The 19,378-nt window shown below is 42.1% G+C and overlaps 1 protein-coding gene across 2 annotated transcripts in view; it reads left to right on the top strand.

The window, feature by feature from the left end:
* CDH8 (cadherin 8) overlaps positions 1-19,378 on the top strand; it is a 507,519-nt gene that overhangs the window by 188,670 nt on the left and 299,471 nt on the right. The gene's annotated exons all lie outside the window — the stretch shown is intronic.

Genomic DNA, 19,378 nt, shown 5'->3' with positions numbered 1-19,378 from the left:
CGGCGTATCAGGAGATACGCCGTCGTATCTCTTTTGTGAATCTAGCCCATAATTCTGATAATTTTATGGAGAGGACTAAAAAGATATAACCATGCCAATAGTACAGCAGAAAATATGTAGCACAGTGAGGAAGGTTTGTGGTCCAGGATGATAGGACAGTCAAAATTAGAAGCTCCGCCCCCCCTGCAGGATGCTTGCCTCTCTGCCCAGTCCTCCCCATAAGACTGATGCTATACTAACAGTGCTACACCAATAGCGCATGCCGGCGGGGACTCTTTCCGTGCTGCCCCCCTGCAATGTGCTGCCCTAGGATACAGCCCTCCCCTGATGTATAAGTGCCGATTCACACTACAGCGGCTTGGGATCCGACTTGTCGCCCCAAAGTCGCTGGACATAAGAAATTCCATTGGAGTGAATGGGAGCTGTCTTAATGTACACTACTGAAGTCGCTCCGACTTCAGAAAATGTTCCTCTACTACTTCAAGGTGGCTTCTAGCCGACTTGTACCCATATATTTCAATGGAAGTTGCCTCCAATTTGGATCCTTATCTTAATTGATGTGATGTGGATCCGATATCACAGGAAGATTACCCAGAAATTACCCAGGAATTCCCTAAAGTTGCCTCAAAGTTGACTTGCAAAGTCATGCCGACTTTCAGGTCACTGTAGTGTGAACCGGCACTAAGTCCCCTTTCACACTGGGGTGGGAGGTGCGGTGACGGTAAAGCGCCGCTATTTCTAGCAACGATTTACCGAAGGTATTGCGAAGGTATTTTGCCGATAGCGGTGCAGTTTCACCCCCCGCTGGCATCTGAAAAAGGGTTAATACTGCCGGCAATGCGCCTCTGCGCCTCTGCGGTATAGCCAAGGTTTCCCAATGCTTTCAATGGGAATGAGCAGTGGAGGAGCAGTAAACACACCGCTCCTTCACCGCTCCAAAGATGCAGCTAGCAGGACTTTTAAAGTGGTCCTGCTAGCGCACCGCTCCACCGCTCCCTCGGGCTTTCACACTGGAGAAAAAGCAGCCGCTGTTTCAGGTCGGTTTGCAGGCGCTATTTTTAGCGCAATACCGCCTGCAAACCGCCCCAGTGTGAAAGGGGTCTTTGTGTTGAGGTAGCCTACAATGATGTATTCATAGTTTTGTTTCTTGGAATAGATATTGACTGTACATTGGTCTATGCATTTGTCCTTGCCGGATCAGGTGAAAATTATAATTTTGATGGTGACCTGTTTTTTTTTAAAGCAGACCTAAATTCCAGATGAAGGTTTTAGATCTTGAGATGCAACGCGTTGAGAGTTTCTAATGGTTCAAGACTTATGGGGTCAATGTACTAAAACTGGAGAGTGAAAAATCTGGTGCAGCTCTGCATAGAAACCAATTGGCTTCCAGGCATTTTGTGTCAAAGCTTAACCATTTCAGCCCCGGCTGCTAAATGACCGGGCCACTTTTTGGGATTCGCCACTGCGCCGCTTTAACTCACAATTGCGCGGTCGTGCTTTCCAAACAAAATTGACACCCTTTTTTCCCACAAATAAAGCTTTCTTTTGGTGGTATTTGATCACCTTTGCGGTTTTTATTTTTTGCACTATAAACAAAAATAGAGAGACAATTTTGAAAAAAAACAATATTTTTTACTTTTGGTTATAATAAATATCCCCAAAGTTAAGGCCGATACGTATTCTTCTACATATTTTTGGTAAAAAAAAGCGCAATAAGCATGTATTGATTGGTTTGCGCAATAGTTATAGCGTCTGCAAAATAGGGGATAGTTTTATGGGATTTTTATTAATATATTTTTTATTACTAGTAATGTCGACGATCAGCGATTTTTATCATGACTGCGACATTATGGTGGACACATCGGACACTTTTGACGCTATTTTGGGACTATTGTCATTTATACAGCCATCAGTGATATACAAATGCACTGATTACTGAGAAAATGAAACTGGCAGGGAAGAAATTAACCACTAGGGGGCGAGGAAGAGGTTTAGTGTGTCCTAGGGAGTGATTCTAACTGTGTGGGGCTGGACTACATGTGAAACTACACTAATCACTGCTCCCGATTACAGGGAGCAGTAGATCACTGTCCTGTCACAAGGCAGAACAGGGAGATGCCTTGTTTACAAGCATTCTCCTGGAACGGAATATGCTCTTATCCAAGGTTCCAATATATATATATATATATATATATATATATATATATATATATATATATATATATATATATACATACAGTATCTCACAAAAGTGAGTACACCCCTCACATTTTTGTAAATATTTTATTAAATCTTTTTATGTAAAAACACTGAATAAATTACACACAGAGAACTGAGATATGGCTATGTAAACAAGGCATATCTCAGTTTTGACAGGGGGGAAGGGATGTATTATGTGTCTCTGCAAAGCAGGGACTAGAATCAATCTATTTCCCTAGTAAAAGCCGAACACTTTTTACACAAAAACACTGGCTAGGCACACAGGTAACCCTTTGATCACCCTAGATGTTTATCCCCTTTCTAGCAAGAGTAATTAGTACAGTGAAAGTGCGTATTTTTAGCACTGATCACTGTATTAATGTCACTGGTTCCCTGACTGTGTCAAAAGTGTCAGTTAGTGTCTGATTGTCCACTGCAATGTTGCAGTCCCGCTATAAGTCTCTAATCTTCACCATTACTAGTATAAAAAAATATAGTTTGTAGATGCTATAAGTTCACGTAAACCAATCAATATACGCTTATTGGGAATTTTTTTTTTTTTTACCAAAAACACGTAGCAGAATACTTATTGACTTAATTTTATGAAGAAATTAAATTTTTTTATTAGATATGTTTTATGGCAGAAAGTAAACTTTTTTTTTTATTTAAATTATTTTCAAAATTGGTGCTTTTTTTTGTTTATAGTGCAAAAAAAAAAAAAAAAAAACCTCAGTGGTGATCAAATACCACCAAAAGAAAGCTCCATTGGTGGGGGAAAAAAAGGACATATTTTATTTGGGTACAATTTAGAGTAACGCAGTGCCATATCACAAATAAGTGGCCCGTTCATGAAGGGGGGGGGGGCAACCCAAACTTACCTGTGGAGGATCTGTTCCATTGGGGTCCCTCTCAAAAGTTTCGTAGTCACAGGAAAGCCCTCTAATATAACTCCCCCCATTCCAGAATGTAGTAAAGGTTTTTTCCCTGTGGAAAGGTAATGTTTATTGTACGCCCACTGATTATAATACTCCACTATTAGTTGTAATTATTTAAATGCTTGGCTTCAGCACCCAGTAGTTTTATGCTTGGCTCTTATGTGTTTATATCTCTGCTTCCAGTAATACAGTGCTTAGAGGTTTAATTATATTCTCCATTTATTTTCTGTGCAAATTGCTTTCAGGCTGCCACGTAGTTCTGTATAAGGTTGGAAATGTCACACTTGCATGCAATATAGTTAAAGTTTACCAAACACAATGGCCCAGATTCACTTCCAGCGGCGTATCTCTGCGGCGGCGTAACTAATCCGATTTACGTTACGCCGCCGCAACTTAGACGGGCAAGTGCTGTATTCTCAAAGCACTTGCTCCGTAAGTTGCGGCGGCGTAACGCAAATCGGCCGGCGTAAGCCCACCTAATTAAAATTTGGATCAGGGGGGCGTGTTTTATGTAAATGCACTGTGACCCGACGTGATTGACGTTTTTCCCGAACGGCACATGCGCCGTCCGTGGAATTTCCCAGTGTGCATTGCTCCAGAGTACGCCGCAAGGACGTCATTGGTTTCGACGTGAACGTAAATGACGTCCAGCCCCATTCACGGACGACTTACGCAAACGACATAACTTTTTCAAATTTCGACGCGGGAACGACGGCCATACTTAACATTGTTACGCCGCACGTATGCCACCATATAGCAGGGGCAACTATACGCCGGGAAAAGCCTAACGTAAACGGCGTAACTTTACTGCATCGGCCGGGCGTACGTTCGGGAATTCGCGTATCTAGCTAATTTGCATACTCAACGCGGAATTCGACGGAAGCGCCACCTAGCGGCCAGCGTAAAAATGCAGTTACGATCCGACGGCGTAAGAGACTGACGTCTGTCGGATCTAACAGATATCTATGCGTAACTGATTCTAAGAATCAGGCGCATAGATACGACGGCGCAACGCAGAGATACGACGGTGTATCTGGAGATACGCCGTCGTATCTCCACTGAGAATCCGGGCCCATATTTCTGGTATATTTAGACAGACTTTTCCTTCTTTAACTGTCCTGACCACCAATTTCCCCAGGGAATAAAAGTGAAGGTAAATTCAAGATGTTGCATTGCCACCAGAACTGGAATAGAGAGGAAAGCTTCCAACTGGGAGAAATTGCGCCCATGGCAATGAACTAAGAGGGGATTTCCCTCACATTGGAAAGATATTCTTTCACTTCCTGTTTAGTCTACAGAACAGGATGTGAAGAGAAATTTCCCCCAATGAGACACAGATGGAAAAAAAATTGCAGTTTTGACCCTCCTCTACACTATATATTAAAAAAAGAAAAAGAAAATTTGGCTTTATAAATTCCTTTAAAAGTGGCTTCAAAGGACAGTGGTTTGCGATGGTGGCCTGATGGAGGCAAAACACACCTCCTAAAGAAAGTATTTTAGAAATGGGGACATACCAGACCTTGGGTGTATCACAGACCATGGGAGATGCTACCAACAAACTGAGGGTTAAAGCCCCTGTCAGGTTTGTATTGTTCTCTGCATCCCTGTTAAGGAGATGTGTTTATTTTAACTGTCCTGGCCACCTATTTACCCATGGAATAAAAGTGAAGGTAAATACAAGATGTTGCATTGCCACCAGAACTGGAATAGAGAGGACATCTTCCAACTGGGAGACATTGCCCCAATGGCAATGAACTAAGAGGGGATTTATCTCACATTGGAAAGATATTCTTTCACTTCCTGTTTAGTCTACAAAACAGGATGTGAAGGAAAATGTCCCTAATGAGACACAGATGAAAAAAAAAACAAAAAACTAACGGCAGTTTTGACCCTTCCTTACTCTAAAAATGAAAAAAAAAAAAATGGCTTTAGATATTCTTTAAAAAGTGGCTTCCAAGGCCAGTGGTTGCAATGGTGGCCTGATGAAAGCAAATCATGCCTAAAGAAAGTATCTTAGAAATGGGGATATTACAGATCTTGGATGTTTTACAGACCATGGGAGATGCTACCAGCAAACTGGTGATAGGAAGAAAAAAGGCAGAGGTGGATTTTTTATTATTTCCTTGAAAGTGATGGAAGGGGTGTCCGCAGTGCAAATAAACATGCAAGCTCCTAAAACACCAATAGCAAATAATTAATGTTTGTTGCTATGAGACGGAAATGTAGTATTTCTCTACTTTTCATAATGCATTTTTCTATTTTGTTTGTTGACTGTGACTAAGGAGAATGAAAATATCCATATAAGCTTTAAGGAGCTGTTCACTCAAGCCCACGTAATGTAGAGAATATTATGTGCGTGTCCCAAGATGCCTGCAGCCATTGACATTATATAGGTATTTAATTTTTGGAAGCTGGACTTGGGTTTTACATGCTCCAAAAATGCATAATATTCTTTAAGACTGACCTATAATTAAATGTGAATGACATTTAGCAAGATGAATACACTTTAAGGGAACCTGTGCTGTGCCTTGGCATTACCGTTATCTCCTGGTACTGAATAAAGTGAAGGAAGTGCGAATATACATTATGTTGTTGGGAATGAAGGGGATTTTCTTGGCCTTGAATGGGCATAATGGTAACACACCAGGATAAGGGTCATGGCTGCTGATAAGCATTGCCATAAACAAAAAATAATGTACTAAAGAATTGCAGACAAAGAAAAAAACTGAAAAAAATCCATACCAGGTCCTTCAGGTCTGATATAGATTTTAAGAGAAAACACAAGCCAAACTAAAAAAAAAACAATAGTGTGCCCCTCCCCCCCCTCATATCCATACCAAACACTTATCAGAACATGAAGCTTGGCAGGTCAGGAAAGGAAGGGCCCCCAGATCCAGCACCCCCTTAACAAGGGGGGTCTGAGATCCCACCCCCATATAAATGAGTATGTAAAAATGACTGTAGGCAGTTTTTGACAATTCCTGTATTATAAAAAAAACTAAATCTAAGTCACTTGAAGTAAATTCTATTGTTAAAAAAAAGTCCACTCCCACCATGACCCCCAACTTGTGACATCATTGGCCCAGCATGCTCCTGGCCAACAACATAACAAGAGGGTGGGGTCACCGGGTTAAATCCCCAGGTGCTCCCATTACTTTCTTATTTAAGAACTGTCAGACTGCAGAGCCATCAGACATCGGGAACCTTCGTAAGAGAGGACCTTTTTTTTCGGTCGGCGGTGGTTTCTAATAAAAGAATTGTCAAAAACTACCTACTGCCATTTTTTACATTACACTTTTTTTTCTTTGGTGAATGACTATGTACCCCATACTCTTTCACACGAGGGGGCAGGATCTGAGGGCCCCTTGTAAAAGGGGTCTTCTAGAATCCGATAAGACCCCACCCACAGACCTGCTTTACGTAGGGTCCTTCAAACCTCACCCTTTAGACAGGAAAGGGCCAGTATGTAACCCCATTTTTTACAGTATTTTTCAGGCTAAAGTTTAAACATATAATCATTCCATGCTTTCCTCAGGGCTGGTTCAGCCCTGAAAGTGGTTAAGGAAAGGCACATTTTATATCTGTTTCCTGCACCGCAGGTGATTATAGATGAATGGGCTGTAAAATTGTCATGCAGGGGGACACGTCACATGTTCCTGTGTGATCCTGGTGTGAACCAACCTTCAATCAGGGCTCTCTTTCACAATGCTCTAAGGTACCTCTATTGTCCTCAAAAGTGACAGTTATTTTCAGTTGAATCTAAATAGATTTCCAAAGTCCAGCCCTAATAATCCAAAATAAAGATCTTTATCCTTGTGTTAAAGCTTTTTGATTTGAGCCTAATGTTAGATTTAAAGTGAAACTTAACCCTCCTATCATTTTCAGCCAAGGAAACTGCCATCTTGGCCTCTGTTTGACCTTCAACTTCCATGATCCTGCACATGTGATCAGTTATGACCAGTGGCAGCACCGCCCCCTCTATCCTCGCCATCTTCTATATGAATAATGGATAGATTCATGCATATCATGATATTATCCATGGCTGCCCAGCAGTCACCCCCTATTTAGGCGCCCGGGGGCCTGAATTACAGCGGCTGGGGTGTTTTTGTAAAGCACATGATTAGAGCCATAGACTCTAATAGGCTTCAAAATAGGGTGGCTCGTGGAACAGAGCATTGCGCCATGAGCCCACTCAAGTGTTACAACAGCGAATGAATATTCGCTTTTGTAACAGTGAAACTCAATCCAGCCAATCAGAAGTGGGTGTGAGACACGTTTTCTGATTGGCCAAAAAGTGAAGACTCCCGATTGGCTACCGAGAAGAAGGAAAGAAGCAGAAGCCGCCGCCACCGTGGAGACCTGTGGAGAGCAGGGGAACGGGAGGCCGCCGCCGAGCATGGGAAGCCGCGATGGGGTAAGTGCGACTGGCCGTCCCACTGCATGACCGTCAGGGGGAGGGGCATACTGTTTGCCGTCCCCCCAAAAAAATTCCACTGGCCGCCACTGGTTATGACCCCATCCATTTGATGGTTTGACAATGTGGTCAAGAGCACAACCAATACATTCCCAACACTTTCCTAGAATGCAACTGTTTTTTAAAACTGTTCAATCCATGGGTTAAGTTCCGCTGTAAGGAGGATAAAAATATATATATTTTATTTTTTTAGTAAATCCTTGCCCTTTCAGGTCTGGGGCATGTGGCCAAATACCTGCATCTTGGTCATGTGATGTTAGCTTAAGTGACGTTCAGTCAGGGTCGGCCAGTCAGCGGCTTTACCTGAAAATGGAGCCACCCTTCTAGCTGAGGTCATTTGACTATTTCTCTGGCTTGCATCTAGCAGCAGAACAAGAATGTAAGGGTTCTAGGTGAATAACTTATAATATTGTTCCCTCCATTCCTGTTATAGTTACAACGCTGATCTTGCTTAATCAGTTACATTTAACAAATAGATCTGCTTTAAGAAACCAGATAGAAAATGTTTTTTGTTTACACAGGCAACAACCATTTGCACCCTCAGTAAACCATGTCATGTGAATATGTACAAAGACAGGAAAGTGCTAGCATAACTGATTGACGCCTTGCAAAACTCTGCTTTGCCTTCAATTTAACCCCCACCCCCACTTGTTTTCTTTTACGAACTCTCTAATCTAAGCTGAAAATCCATTTAAATTCACTTTTTCTCCACCAATAGTCATTTATTGTGGATAGTTATTTCAATTATTTACCTCATTTACATTCTCCATTTTAATTGAACAGTAAGTGAGGAACTGTTGTGATTGAAACATAAGTGCTCCCACTACTTAAATGGTGTAGAGATGCTTCATTAAGCGAGCTTTATTTTTCGAGCATTTCATCTGTAAGTAAGGTGGTTGTGGTGGCGCTCCTTCAGATTCACCGTTCTATTTTGCGATATTTAATTGACTTCTGATGCATTTGACAGCAACATCTGGTGCATTATTACATGTTTATCAATCAACTATACAGGCAGGGATGCAAATATTACCACTTACACGTGGTAATCTGTATTGCCAGCTATAATTTGCAGCACAACACAAATCCCATAGTTTTTCTTCATCTGCAAGAGTTATTAAATAATTAAAGTGCACCTGTCACATACAAGAGAGGCAATAAGCTAAGCATGTTGTACATTGAATTATGGGGAAAAAAAGTTTAGACTGAATTTAAAGTATATCTAAAGGAAAGTTTTATTTTGGATAGAGCAGAGAGAGGTTAAGATTTTTTTAATTTTTCATTCTATGTCACATTGGGGAGATATCCCCTAGGTTCCTATCCTGTGGACACTGCAGGAAGTTAGGGCCAGATTCACATACCCACGGCGCAGCGTAACGTAAACCGTTTACGTTACACCGCCGCAAGTTTTCAGTCTAAGTGCCCGATCCACAAAGCACTTACCTGGAAATTTGCGGCGGTGTATCGTAAACATGTCCGGCGCAAGGCGGTCCAATTCAAATGGGGCGTGTACCATTTAAATTAGGCGCGCTCCCACGCCGGACGTACTGCGCATGCTCCTGTCCCAATTTTTCCGACGTGCTTTGCGCGAAATTACGACGTGCCGACGTTTTGAGAATCCCGACGTGATCAAAGTACTTACGCCGGGAAAAAGAAAAAATTTTAAAAAAATTCAAAGGTGACGCGGGAAAGATACTCCGTCGTATCTCTTTTGTGAATCTGGCCCATAGAGAATATCTCTGTAAAATAAGGGAATATCTCTTATGCCGCGTACACACGATCGTTTTTCAGGACGTGAAAAACGACGAGAAAAATTAGAGCATGTTCTAAATTTTTAATGCCCATTTTTCACATCAAGAAAAATGCTCTGGAGCCTACACACGACCAGTTTTAATGACCAATTTATTAAATCATGTAAAACGGTCATGTGTATGCGGCTTCAGATGCTTTTAATGTTAACAGGTGTCCTAATTGAAAAAAATTATCTTGTATACTTGGTATGGTGAAAAAAGCATAATTTTGGATTTTCCTTCATTTTTAGTTCTGATGAAAATGACTATAAAGATAAAAAGAGAGGGTAAATCTCCTCTAACCATTGCACATTCCCTTGATAAAATACAGTATATTGGAAATCTGTATGTAGAATCAGTTTCTATGTACCCATGTCCCAATATCTAACATGAACACAACATTTTTAAGTAAATGCAGACCTTTATGGTATTATGCTAACAATGTAACATTATCTGCTAAAGTGCATCTATTTTTTCACATATTTAATAACCATCAACAAGACAAAACAAGTCGTATTTTAGGTGCTGTGTTTGTCATTGTCAATTGTAAATGCACATTTATCCACCAAGTCTATACACAAGATTCATCCTCAAATACAGTACAGTAGCTTTATATGATTTCTTTGCTTTTATTTTTTCATAATTTTTTTTTTTATTGAAGTACAAATAGAGAATATAGTCCATAATATAAGGGACACAAAGACAGGGTCTACAACAAACCATAAGTGTACAACTTATGCCACGTACACGCGATCGGTCCATCCGATGAGAACGGACCGATGGACCATTTTCATCGGTTAACCGATGAAGCTGACTGATGGTCCGTCGCGCCTACACACCATTGGTTAAAAAAACGATCGTGTCAGAATGCGGTGACGTAAAACACAACGACATGCTGAAAAAAACTAAGTTCAATGCTTCCAAGCATTCGTCGACTTGATTCTGAGCATGTGTGGATTTTTAATCGATGGTCGTGCCTAATAACGATCAATTTTGTCCTATCGGTTAGGAATCCATCGGTTAAATTTAAAGAAAGTTGGCTTTTTTTTAACCAATGGTTAAATAACCTATGGGGCCCACACACGATTGGTTTTGACCGATGAAAACGGTCCATCAGACCGTTGTCCTCTGTTTAACCTATCGTGTGTACGAGGCCTAAGTGTCAAGGACAAGTTTTAGGTTAGGGTCAAAGTTATTGTTAGGGTCAGGTTACGAGATGTGTGTTAATTGTTAAAGTATAGGTAGGGTGACCAGGAGGAGGTTAGGGGTAAGGTTTTTTTTAAGGGGTTAAACCCTAAGGGCTCATGCATGGGTGTGTTAAATGTTAGAGTGTTCCTTAGTAGTAGGTACAGTTTGCAACATGAGGCACATACAGTAGTTCCATAACTAGAATTGAGAACTAACACTCACTCTAGTTACTGTAACTATTGCTAGGGTTTCGTAGAACAGGGTTAACAGGAAGCAAGTGGAAACAAGTTAGGTTCAATCACCAGTGACAACCAATATGACTTCTAGAGATTTAATGAAATCCTTTTATTCTTAGCCGCAGTTTGCTATTTGCAGAAATTCACAATTCAACAATGGTTTAAAATTGCCTAGGGAATTATTATTAAATATATGAAAAACTAATGGCTGGGGGCAGGGGGGCAGATGAAACCCATAACAAAAGAAGTTATATTTATGGTGGTTCTCTTATCTATTCTGGTGTTTCTGTAACAGGCTGTCGGTGATACAGTAGGGGCATGTTTGTGAGCCTATGAGTCATTCCTACGCTGAGACAGATCTCTGTTCTTGTTTGATGATTAGGTTGTTGGATTGAGAACAATGATCCTGATTGGAATAGTTTACTGAGCTTTTTCAAGCATCAGTATCTCTGTTGATGGAATAAAAAATAACGTACGTGTAACACATTTATATTCCAGGACTGTCAGAACAGTAACCCTTGGCAGGTGTGCTAACTTCTTATTTACTGATCCCAATGACACCTGGGATTAAAACCCCTTTCCACTGAGTTTAAGCCTCATCCCACAACAATTTAGGCATGCTTTTCCTTCTGCTACATAAATAAAGGAAATCGTCTTATGTAACCCTATGTCATTTCATTTTTACACCTATTGTAGCAAGAGTAATCGATCGGGAAGTTAGGGAAAGGAAAAACCCTTCTTTGGAATCAGGGCCAGATTTCATTCACATGGGACTGTAGGCGCATTACCTATATCACCCACAGTCATATCACTCTACCTTCTCTTTTTTTTTTTTAGACCTAATGTGGTTTCTAATTATACATTGTGTAAATAAACTTATGTTAGACAGCATATCCTAAATCCGACCCTGTTTGGGTTTATTTATTACAAAAGTATAAGTAACATAGCACCAAGCCAGAATAACCAATCAAAGTCCATTGTGTAATGAGCAGTATTAAAGAGGTGGTAAACTCTGTAGTTTTATTTCCTTTTTGCATACTAGCACATTATGTGACACTTACCTGCAAAAAAAAGCCTGCGTTATCCCCGCTGCAGGCCGCATCCATCTTCGCCCATCTTCCTTCCGCGGCCACAGACTCCGGCTGTGTGACTGGCCGGATCCGCGTGACGCCACTCCCATGCATGTCGGTCACGGCACACTCTTTTGAAGAAAGGCACTTGTGGCTGTTCCTTTAGAGCGCATGCGCCAATGACATCATGGGTGCAGTATACAGTAAATATCTCCTAAATGGTGCACGTTTTGGAGATATTTACAGTACCTATAGGTAAGCCTTATTCTAGGCTTACCTATACTGTAGGCACAAAAAATACAGGGAGGTTAACAACCTCATGAAATATGAATTTTGATAGGTTGCATTGCATGTAATATGAAAGGATCTCTCCTAACCCCAGGCACATAGGTTGTTGGTAATTTTCCATAAACTCTTTTGTTGACTATGGCATGTCCTTTCTTTATCCTGGTTTCTCCTTGTCACTTAAAGTCAAGATATTTCCAGAGGATATCTGAATCTGTAGTTTCTGGTGGAAGTCACGACAAGCTCATCTAGTTACAGATTGTTTTCACTTGTCTGGTGAAGTTGCCCCCGAAACAGTAAGGGAGAGGAAATCTAAGCTAGTTGCAGTAGAACCTGATGTACAGTCAACGCTATGAACACTTAAAAAAAGAAAAAAAGTCTGGAAATATACTTTAAAGCCCTGTACACACGATCGGTTTGTCCGATGAAAACAGACAGATCGACTGTTTTTATCGGACAAACGGATCGTGTGTGGGCCCCATCGGTTTGTTTTCCATTGGTGAAAAAAAAACATGTTTTAAATGTTTCCTATGGATAAAAATCTGATAGAAAAAAACAATCGTCTGTGTGGAAGTCCATCGGGCAAAAATTCAAGCATGCTCAGAATCAAATCGACGCATGCTCGGAAGCATTAAACTTCATTTTTCTCAGCACGTTGTAGTGTTTTACGTCACCGCGTTTTGGCACGGTCTGATTTTTGACTGATGGTGTGTAGGCAAGACGAATGAAAGTCAGCTTCATCAGATATCCGACGAAAAAATCCATCGGATTAGATTGCATCAGATATTCGATCGTGTGTACAGGGCTTAAGAATAATTGCAGTTATATGAATAAGGGCCAAGGAAAAAAAAAATAATACCTACCAAATTAATTTATTAAAATTTCCTCTGTAGACTATAGTTTCTTGTGAGTAATGCATACGTATCACAATTGTATTAGTATAGTATTTAAATTCTGACGTAGGGGGAAAAAAAACATATGTTTAAAATATTTAAAGGTCTACTAATGCTGCTGTATAGAAACCTGTCAATATAATAGTCATATTTTGGTTTATTGAATATTGGTCTTTGCCATTAATGGACATTCTATCTATATATTTTGTTTCAAAAACATACATCTTATACAGTAAAACTCAGAACAAGTAAAGAAAAATCATACATCAGAGCTGAGTAAGGTGAAGTAGCGTTAAAAAACCCTCTTATGTCTATAATGATGAAATAGCTCCCAGCTCTTATTTTCTGCTTAGAGTTCAAATCAAAGAAAATCAATCCCTCTGTACCCAAGAAAAACAGAGAACAAACCTGTTTAGACAAAGTGGTAGGTCGGGTGATGAGTGGAGAGGATGTCTAGTAACTTATTGGTTAAATCCAGATAAGAATCAGACCAAGTGTTTCTCTAGAATGAGGTGGCTTTAAGGCCGCGTACACACGGTCGGTTCATCCGATGAGAACGGTCTGAAGGACCGTTCTCATTGGTTAACCGATGAAGCTGACTGATGGTCTGATTTGCCTACACACCATCAGTTAAAAAAACGTTTGAGTCCAACGCGGTGACGTAAAACACAATGACGTGCAGAGAAAAATTAAGTTCAATGCTTCCAAGCATGCGTCGACTTGATTCTGAGCATGTGCGGGTTTTTAACCGATGCTTTTGCATACTAACCATCGGTTTTGACCTATCGGTTAGGCGTCCATAGGTTAAATTTTAAAACAAGTTCTAAAATTTTTGACCGAAGGATAACTGACCGATGGGGCCCACACACGATCGGTTTGGACCGATGAAAAGCTCCTTCAGTCCGTTTTCCTCGGTTTGGACCGACCGTGTGTACGTCGCCTAAGGCCGGGTACTCACGACCAAACATGTACGATGAAAGCGGTCCGTCGGACCGTTTTCACCGTACATGCCTGCCAGAGGGCTTCTGTACGATGGTTGTACACACCATCGTACAGAAGTCCGCGCGTAAACAATACGCGGGGCGTGTCCGCGTCGTCGCCGCGACGATGACGCGGAGACGTGGGCGGGCCTGCCATTTAAAGGCTTCCACGCATGCGTCGAAGTCATTCGACGCATGCGAGGGACGGCGGGCGCCTGGACATGTACGGTAGGTCTGTACTGACGACCGTACATGTCCGAGCGGGCAGGATTCCAGCGGACGGTTTTAAAACACGTCCACGAATATTTGCCCGCTGGGAAAAGGCCCGGCGGGCAAATGTTTGCTGGAATTCGGCCCGCTCGCGCCTACACATGACCAAACATGTATGCTGAAACTGGTCCGCGGACCAGTTTCAGCATACATGTTTGGTCGTGTGTACGGGGCCTAAGACTAACCACTGAGATGAGCAAAACACTTTATGCAAACCAGATTCAGCCCAGACTGAGCAGATACAGTGTGGACCACACCAGAGGAATACTGGTTAAAGCGCATTAAAATTTCACGTACACGGAGCGTTTTTACAACCTCTCCTGAGCATGATTTAACTTGGCAAATAGTAACCCATGTTTAAAATGTCCATTTTGCCGCACTTACATGCCTTGTTTTGCCGTGTTTGCGTTTAAAAGCGTTTAAAAAAATATATATTTTTTTTTTTAAATAGCCCAAAATGAAAAACGCCTGTAAACGAATCGTGGCTAAACACAAGTTGCCATGTTTAGCCGCGTTTAGAAGCGTTTGGTGCTTGAAATGCCTCTAAACTCAGCTTGTGAACCCATTTTTTTGCATTCCAAAAAAAGCCTCTGAACTCAGCTGCCTAGAAATGACTATAACCAACCCTGTGTGCATGTACAGATAAGATAACATAGAGGAGAGTTCAGGAGCAGTTGAAAAAAATTCCCAACTGCTCCTAAACGTTCGTTTACCAGCAGCAGTGTACATGAGGCCTTAGGCCGCGTACACACGGTCGGACAAAACCGATGAGAATGGACCGAGGTTCAGTTTCATCGGTCCAAACCGACCGTGTGTATAGCCCATCGGTCTGTTGTCCTTCGGTCCAAAATTTTAAAACATGCTTTAAAATCGAACCGATGGACCGCTGCCCGATCGGTCCAAACCGATGGTTAGTACAGAAAGCATCGCTTCAAAATCCGCGCATGCTCAGAATCAAGTCGACGCATGCTTGGAAGCATTGAACTTCGTTTTATTTAGCACGTCGTGTGTTTGACATCACCCGATCGTTTTTTTGGAACGATGGTGTGTACGCACATCAGACCATCAGGCCACTTCAGCGGTGAACCGATAGAAATGGCCTGTCGTACCATTCTCATCGGTTTGGAATGACCGTGTGTACGCGGCCTCAGGTTCCGCACAGATTAAGATGTCCCTACACTAGTAGATTTCCAACCAAAATTTGTAATATTATTATGTAGGATTTATATAGCATCAACAGCTTATGCAGAACTTTACATTGTAGAGGGAGGACAGTACAATTACAATACAGCTTAATAACGAAGGAAAAGAGGGCCCTTTTAATAGAGGTTACAATCTAAAGGGGGGGATGGTACAATAGGTAATAGCTGCGGGGGATGATCTGATGGAGGTGTCTCGGGTACAGTTCTTGAGTGGAGGTGGGGTAGGCTTCCCTGAATAAGTGAGTTTTCGGGGATCGCCTAAAGGCGGGAAGGGTAGGGGCTGACCGGACATACTGGTGCAGGAAGAGCCTCTCTCGTACTCTGGAGAAGTCCTGGAGGTGAGCATGGGAGCTACAAATCAGGAGGTCTTGGGAGGAGCAGGGAGGATGCTTTGAACAATATCTGCAAATGAGGTTGGTGATGTAGATGGGGGCAATGTTGTGGATGACCTTATATGTTTTGGTTAGTATTTAGAATTTTACACTGTGTGGTAGGGGAAGTCAGTGAAGTGATTGACAGAGAGGAGCAGAAGTCATGGATCGGTTAGTGAGGTGTATTAGTCCAACAGTGACATTCATAATAGACTGAAGGGGGGATAGCCTGTGTATAGGTAGACCAGTGATGAGGAAGTTGCAGTAGTCAAGGTGGGAAATAACAAAGGAGGGAATAAGTTGTATTGTGGTGGGGCGTCCTTAGTCAGGAAGGGGCAAATTCAATATTATCATCAGTACATTTAATGATTTGATGAGTGGCACTTAAAATTTCCTAAAATGCAATATTTTTTACTTTTTGCTATAATAAATATCCCCCAAAAATATATATAAAAAAAAAATCCTCAGTTTATGCCGATATGTATTCTTCTACATATTTTTGGTAAAAAAAATTGCAATAAGCATTTATTGATCGGTTTTCGCAAAAGGTATAGCGTCCACAAAATAAGGGATAGTTTTATGGCATTTTTAGTAATATTTTTTTTACTAGTAATGACGGCGATCAGCGATTTTTATCGTGACTGCGACATAATGGCGGACACATCGGACGCTTTTGACACATTTTTGGGACCATTGTCTTTTAACAGCAATCAGTGCTATAAAAATGCACTAGTTACTGTGAAAATGACACTGGCAGTGAAGGGGTTAACCTGTAGGGGGCACTAAAGGGGTTAAATATGCCCTAATATGTGTTGCTTACTGTAGGGGGCGTGGCTTGGCATGTGATGTCACTGATCGTCGTTCCCTATGACCGGGAACAGACGATCAGTGACAGGCTCACTAGGAAGCACAGGGAGAGGTTTGTTTACAGTTACCTCTCCCTGTTCTTCAGCTCTATGAACCGATCGTGGGACACCGGCGGAGATTGGGTCTGCGGATTCGCGGGTCCCACATGCGCGGTCACGGGGCTCAGGACAAGGGCGGCGCAGCTCACGGCTGGGCTCTTAAAGGGCAATGAACCTGTACGTGCTTATGCCCAGCCGTGCTGCTCTTCCGACGTATATCGGTGTAAGGCGATCCTTAAGCGGTTAAAGAGAAACTTTAGCTTGTTTCTGCTAACTTTTAAAAATGAGGTACTTACCAGTGCCTGTCCAGAGCTGTATTCCTGCAGATGGTTCTTCTTGCTTCTTCACTGCAGGTCTCTGGTACCACCATCTTGGATATGGGAGCCAGGTGGGGCTTCCTGAAGAACCACAGCTGCTCCCCACTGTGCATGCATGAGCTCATCTCATCTGTTTGTGAATGGTGAGGGAAGGGAGCAGAGCAAGAGATGTCATCCTCTCCTAGGTGAGGATTGCAGATGTAGAAGTGGGCACCAATACAAATTGGTAGTCCCTTTCCCCCTCAAAAAAATAAAAATACAAATAAAATCCTGAGCCTCAGTTACAGGCTGGAAGCAAAGAGTGAACCTTTGAAGCTCCGCTTTAACCCCTATATTTGTGTAGTTTCTGTATAAATTAAAATGTTCTCGCCTAGTTAATAAAAAGTAGGTAAAGGTGGTTAAAGGGATATTAAAGGTTAATGTTTTTAATTAAAAAAATAAACATTGTATACTTACCTGCTCTGTGCAATGGATCTTCTCGGGTACCCCACCATCGCTCCTGGCTTCTTCTCCCCACTGAGTGCCCTCATAGCAAATAATGACCACTATTTTATTCTCTAGGGTGTTAGAAAAAAAAAATATATAATGTTTGGGGGTTTTAAGTAATTTTCTAGCAGAAAAAAATGTTTTAGTCTTGCAAACACCGAATCTGAAAAACACCTAAGGTCTGGAAGTGGTTAAAGCGGGGGTTCACCCTATATAAATTTTTTTTTTTTTTTCCTCTAGCATTAAATTCAGCATAGTAGCGCGAGCTACAGTATGCCTGTCTGTATTTTTTTATCCCCGTACTCACTGTGCAATTGTATATTGAAGATTCCGGGGAATGGGCGTTCCTATGGAGAGGGAAGGTGATTGACGGCCGGCCCTGGCACGTCACGCTTCTCCGGAAATAGCCGAAATAGGCTTGGCTCTTCACGGTGCCTGCGCATAGCCTGTGCGCAGGCGCCGTGAAGAGCCGAGACCTACTCCGGCTGTCTTTGGGGAGCGTGACGTGCCAGAGCCGGCTGTCAATCATCCTCCCTCTCCATAGGCACGCCCATTCCCCGCGGGAGTCGGAATCTTCAATATACAATTGCACAGTGAGTACGGGGATAAAAAAATACAGACAGGCATACTGTAGCTCGCGCTACTATGCCGAATTTAATGCTAGACTGTTGTTAAGGAGGGTGAACCACCGCTTTAAAGAGGCTGCTGTGTAAACAGGAGATTCTTCTGTATGTAATCTGTTGGCGCTCGTCCCCCCCCTCCGAGGCTGCAGATGGGCATCGATCAGGCTGCATTCATGGCAATGGCGAGGCTGCAGATGGGCACTGATTAGGCCGCATTGACGGGCAATGACCCTTATTTTGCTTTACAGTTTTTTATTTACATTTTTTTTTCCTGAAACTTCCCTCCTAAAGTGAAGGTGCGTGTTATACGCCAATAAATACGGTATATCCAAATAACACCACCAATCTCTTCACAACACACAGAGCCACAAAGGCAAGAGAATTCTTGTTGGGCAGTGTATTAGTGCTCAGGCAAACACACTTAAGCCTCGTACACACGATCAGTCCATCCGATGAGAACGGTCTGAAGGACCGTTGTCATCGGTTAACCAATGAAGCTGACTGATGGTCCGTCATGCCTACACACCATCGGTTAAAAAAACTATCGTGTCAGAACGTGGTGACGTAAAACACAACAACGTGCTGAAAAAAACGAAGTTCAATGCTTCCAAGCATGCGTCGACTTGATTCTGAGCATGCCTGGATTTTTAACCGATGGTTGTGCCTACTAACGATCGTTTTTTTCCCATCGGTTAAGAATCCATCGGTAAAATTTAAAGCAAAATGGCTTTTTTTAACCGCTGGCTAAATAACCTATGGGGCCCACACACGATCGGTTTTGATCGATGAAAACGGTCCCTCAGACCGTTGTCCTCTGGTTAACCTATCGTGTGTACGAGGCCTAATTGTAACTCTCTATCATCAACTATACTAAGAAAAAACTGTAGAAGTTGAAGTAGACTTTAAAACACCTTTTGGTAGAGGAATAAAGCTTTTAGTACAAAGGCTTGGAAAACATCAAATGTGGTTCAGATACTTGTTAACAACTGGCAGGCCTGTGACCAGTGGTGGACAAAAGGACCCTCGTAAAAAAAAGTTAGCTGAGTCCAGATCCACACCTCCCAACCTTTTGAGATGGGAATGAGGGACACCTATAAGCAAAAGTATGCAGGCATAAGACACACCCATTGCCACACCCCCTTAAAGGAGAATTGTAC

Source organism: Rana temporaria, chromosome 11, assembly GCF_905171775.1.
Source record: "Rana temporaria chromosome 11, aRanTem1.1, whole genome shotgun sequence".
NCBI lineage: Eukaryota > Metazoa > Chordata > Amphibia > Anura > Ranidae > Rana > Rana temporaria.
Note: the sequence above shows the minus strand (reverse complement) of the source record. Positions and strands in the feature narration are given on the sequence as shown.